General features: G+C 35.2%; 1 long non-coding RNA gene across 1 annotated transcript; it reads left to right on the forward strand.

The window, feature by feature from the left end:
- The first annotated feature begins 1,058 nt into the window (after window positions 1–1,058).
- Window positions 1,059–1,619, forward strand: LOC148934036 (uncharacterized). The gene is made up of 2 exons (XR_016135140.1): window positions 1,059–1,281; window positions 1,357–1,619. It is a non-coding gene; the product is annotated as an uncharacterized LOC148934036 (long non-coding RNA).
- Window positions 1,620–5,638: the final 4,019 nt, after the last annotated feature.

The following is a 5,638-nucleotide window of genomic DNA, read 5'->3' on the forward strand; positions in this document are numbered from 1 at the left end:
ATATGAGATATTGTGTATTTTCTGTCTCCTTTATTCTCCTATTTATATTAAGTTCCTTTTGGGCCCAGACAGGGATCTATGGAAGGCTTTGGATATGGGCTCATCCAATTTACTTTTTACTAATTAAATTGAACCCACAATTTAATATAAGTTATAATTGGAATATTACGAGCAGCCACTACAGAAGTAATATTGAACTCTCCCCATCCAAATCCGAAATTATAAGTAATCCGGGTTTCCGTTTATCTTTCATTTCCCGTGCTTAAGATTAATATGTCCATTAATTAATTAATGTCTGCTATTGACTTAATTAATTAACTTCTTATTAATTCCAAGAGTGGACTTAGCATGAAACACTCATTTATTATTCATAGAGTAATCATACTCCAACTAGCTAGGTTCCGAATAATAAAACTTAGTTTCGCGCTCCTCTTGAGGACATTATCAAACGAGACTCACCTCGTGCACGATTCAATATAATAGCAATCCTAGCACCGCTAGATATCGATCACCACTGCCCAATATATCAGGATAATTGGGCTACGAAAAACCCGCACCATTTGATAAGTCAAAGCAATGCATAATCAATACCATATGCTCAATGCTAACCTACATTGATTAAGAAATAAATATTTATCAAGACCTCGCCTTTCAGTAGATAGCCCAAGGCAAGTCTTGCTGTTAGATCCGTTCAGTGCTATACCACACCAATGTCATCTTATTTCAGTAAGGCTTAGAAATATACGGACTGACATTGCAACCTTTCTCGATGGGTAGTCTAATTCCATCTAGGTTGTGAAATTCATATTTTTCTTTGTTTAGAACTGACCGTATTACCTTAAAGTGGACGACGCCCACAACCGGTCTACTAAAACAAAGACTTAGACTTTGTTAAGTTAACTTATACATTTAAACATGCATTAACATCCATTAAATGTAAAACATAACAACATTATGACAAAAATAATCTGTTTTATTCATTGGAAAATAAAATAAGAGTTTTACAGTATTCAATCACTCGAAACGTGATTTCTAGTATACAAACTCTAACAACTTGTTGTTATGCTGCAGAAAATCCCACTTTAATGATCCCATTGCCCCTCCTTCTTGGCTGCAATTTGGCATTTTATATGGGCACCTAGTACTTGGCTAGCAATTTGAATCGTTTGATTGTGCAGTGAGCAGGTGGCTGTTGTGCCAAGGGTGTTGCAGGGCTGACTTTCCTCTTATGGTGATTCTTTGGGTCATCTATAACTAAAGAAGGTTGTCTCCATCCCTAAGGTAAGAGTCCCCTCCTCTTTTTTTCTTTGTTTTCTTTTGTTCCTTAGTAGACAAGAACTGACTTCTACCTTGCAGGTCGAGACAAGCTTGGTTGCCAAGCTGCTGGCTGTCTGGAACAGTTGATACCTTGGTCCACGGCTGACCGGAAAACGGGCCGCGACTATCGGCCCGGGAGGAGAGACCGATTCTATTCGATCAATGCACATTTTATCCTTTCCTTTTTCTTGTCTCCTTTATTTGAGGACTTGCTCCATGTAACATATATATATATATATATATATATATATTCGTTGTTCAATAGTTAATTTTGTTCTATGTATTGAAGCATTTGAACGTTAGTTGCTCGTTAATTGTTTTCGAAAATTCGTGATATTTTACAATGTAAATTCCAATTGCTTAGTTCAATTGATTACTTAGCTTTTACTTGTAACTAAAAAGTTTTAAATTTCACCGCAAAACCCGAGTTTCATTAATTCTTCATGAACGGGGAACTTCACATCCTTAGTTCGATCTAAAACAAAACGAAAGGAAAGAAAATAAAGATGCGGGTATTACAGATTGTTTTAATTATGTTGTGTGCCTGATGTCTAGTTTGTGAGTCTGCTCCATTAGGCTATAGGGCTATAAAAACGAATTCGGGTCTGAGTAGGGCCGCAAACCCTATCAGGCTAGTGTACACAGTTGGGATCGGGAGCCGTCCTTGCTAGTCGGCTGGTCTCGTGGGCGAAAAGTGTGGCCACACTTTCGTCGCACTATGGAATTGTTGATTGTTGAGAAAATGAGAGGAATTGTTTGACTGGCCAGTCTATGAAATTATTTTGTGATACTCGATGATATTCTTTTATAAATGCAAACTCGAGTTCACTCTGGTAAGGATGGAATATCTACTAAAAATGTTTTGGCATGAGTTCACTAAGTATGTTTAAAATACTCAGCCCTGCATGTGTTTTCCCTATGTGCAGGTTGTGCAGCGACGAGCGGTTGGCGGTGTTGAGCAAATAAATTGAATGATAATATGATCGTTTTGAAACATTGAGTGGGGTTGTGTCTTCATACATGACTTCACTTTTCTCTTGGTTGCTTCCGCTGAAAACATGAACTATTTCATTATTGTAAAGAATATCGAGACATGATGCGTTTTGGAATTCATCAAACCTTTGTCATTTTGAGCATTAATTGTGGTATTCTATCCTTCATTGATTTTCTTGATTAAGCTGTTGACTTATTGCTTTAATAGTTCATTAAATACCCTGGTTAAATTCCTTTAAATGAAACCCTAGCCTATGTTCTTGTCGCTTTTAAGTCCGCCTAGGTAGCGATCGCCGTATTTATTATACCTAGGGCTGGGGAAAAATATCGAAAAATGATATATCGCTCGTATCGTATTGAAAAATATCGAAAATTTATCGAATTTTTGATATATCGTAATTTTCGATACGATACGATATCGTATCGTAAGTTTTCGATACGATAACGATATAAATTTCCTTATATCGCGATATATCGTTTTATATCGAAAATACGATATATATCGAAAATTTTCGATATCGATATTTTCGATATATATCTGTTGGGGTTTGGTGAACTTGCACAGCGGAAGATTTGTACAAAACAAATAAATCAGACGTAGAATCTATTTGACCGATTATGCGATTAATCAATTCACATGTGAAACAGATAATTGCATGCTAGAACGCAAATAATTCATGCTCATAGAAAATAAATCCTAAACATGATTTCTACGGTTTAGAGTTACCGATTTGATTCTCCAAAGAATCGTCGAGATTGCTCGCGCTTTCTCCACGTGATGATCTTCAATACTAGACCACGGATCTTCTCTCTGGTTCCCGAACTGTATCTCGATATCAGGGTGGGCTGATCTTATCAAAATACTAGGACTCGAATAAAGAAGACAGAAGAAATCCTTTTGGGAAAAGGAGTAGAACTCGAAATCTCCTTCAGCTGGTGGGGGCCGAAAATTTTGAAAATTTCAAGTATGAAAATTGTGATTATTCTGTCTCCTTTATTCTCCTATTTATATTAAGTTCCTTTTGGGCCCAGACAGGGATCTATGGAAGGTTTTGGATATGGGCTCCCCCAATTAGCTTTTTACTAATTAAATTGAACCCACAATTACAAACTTATATTGGAATATTACGAGCAGCCACTACAGAAGTAATATTGAACTCTCCCCATCCAAATCCGAAATTACAAGTAATCCGGGTTTCCGTTGTTTATTATTTATTTCCCGCGCTTAAGATATAAATGACCATTAATTAATTAATGTCTGCTATAGAATTAATTAATTAACATCTTATTAATTCCAAGAGTGGACTTAGCAAGAAACACTTATTTATTATTCATAGAGTAATAAAACTCCAACTGGCCAGTTTTCCGAATAATAAAACCTTGTTCGAGCTCCTCTTGGGGACATTATCAAACGAGACTCACCTCGCGCACGTTTCAACATAATAGCAATCCTAGCACCGCTAGATATTAATCACCACTACCCAATATATCAGGATTATTGGGTTGCGACAAACCCGCACCTTTGATAAGTCAAAGTAGTGCATAATCAATATCGTATGCTCAATGCTAACGTATGTAGATTAAGAAATAGTTATTTATCAAGACCTAGTCTTTCAGTAGATAGCATAAAGACACGTCTTGCTGTTAGATCCATTCAGTGCTATACCACACCAACGTCATCTTATTTCAGAAAGGCTTAGAAATAATCGGACTAACATTGCAACCTTTCACGATAGGTAGTCTAAGCCTATCTGGGTTGTGAAATTCTTCTTTTTCTTTTGCAAAGCATTGCATAGATCTGACCGTGTTACCTTAAAGTGGATGACGCCCACAACCGGTCTACTAAGCAAAAGACTTAGACTTTGTTTACTTCTTATGCATTTAAATGTTTATAAAACATCTTATAAATGCACAAGCAAACACAATGTAATAATAATAGTGATTCTATTCGTGCGGAACTGCTCGAATAATACTGAATCGGGTTAAAAGTGGATTATAGAGTTTTACGTATACAAGCAAGATTCTATTCGAGCGAAACTTGCTCGAAACATGCTTTTCAGTATACCAAACCTAACAATATCGATATTTTATTTTCGATATATATCGATATATATCAAAAATTTTGATATATATCGATATTTAACGATATATCGAATTTTGATACGATATATCGAAATATCGATACGATAACGATATGAAATTTTTTTATATCGAAAGTTTGATATATCGAAATTCGATATATCGAAACTTTTGATACGATAACGATATGAAATTCTTTCATATCGATATTTTCGATACGATACACGATACAACGTTTTCGATACGATATATCATATCGATCCACCCCTAATTATACCCTAAAATGTCGGGCTGTTACACAATATCATTCAAAGCTGCCATGGAAAAACCCTAACATGTCTATTTATACTAGGAATGAAAAAGGAGCAAAATAAAACAAGTTTTGGTAAAAAATTCACATCCTTGACAAAACGCCCGACTGGGTGTTTCCCACGGCTCATTTCGCCTGTCCGCGCAGTTTCTGGACAAAAACTCTCACGACAAAAACACCCGACGGGGCGCTTCTGGTGTGGAAAAAGCCCACATGCACGTTTCTTTCTGCACTGCACAACTTTCTTAAAGTGGCTATAACTTCTTCTCTCGGACTCCGATTGCAGCGTGCAAGGTACTCACGTGAAACCCTTTCAAAGACAAAGACAATGGTGGTTGTAGAGTCGAATTTGGATATCATCTTGATAGGCGAATTACTGTTGTCTATTTGAATTTGACTCCTGTTCCACCTGATTTCTTGTCATGTGTCTACCTCTTAACGGAACCTAATCAATCCATGGCCCTCAATATCATTGCATTCTATAATTGTGTACATCCGGATTCATATCAAAATGATATTTATTAAATTAACTGAAATAAATAGTAAAATAAAAGAGATAATAAAATAATAAAAAATAGATGTTTTATTTATAGTCGGAGAAAATCAATCACTTAGGGTGAAATAATGTACTTGTACTATTCTTTTCATTCTTGTTATTGTTACTTTTGTTTAAATTTTCTAAAATCATCCTTAGTTGTTAACTAGTAATAATAATTGTCAGAAATTAAAAAATAGTAGGGGCTAAAATTAGAGAATTAATTGAATAAAATTGCTCCAAAAGATTATTTAAGAAAATAAAAAAGATAATGTTAAAATGAAAAATAGAAAATGTAAGAAAAAAAGTCAAAATCAAGATTTTCATAAATACTCTCATTTATGAAATATACAAAATATATTATTGGTATGATTTTTTGTATAGTACTCCAACTATACTCCGTT

This window comes from Salvia hispanica, chromosome 1 (genome assembly GCF_029641045.1).
Source record: "Salvia hispanica isolate PSC_SH4W2 chromosome 1, Shi_PSC_v1, whole genome shotgun sequence".
NCBI lineage: Eukaryota > Viridiplantae > Streptophyta > Magnoliopsida > Lamiales > Lamiaceae > Salvia > Salvia hispanica.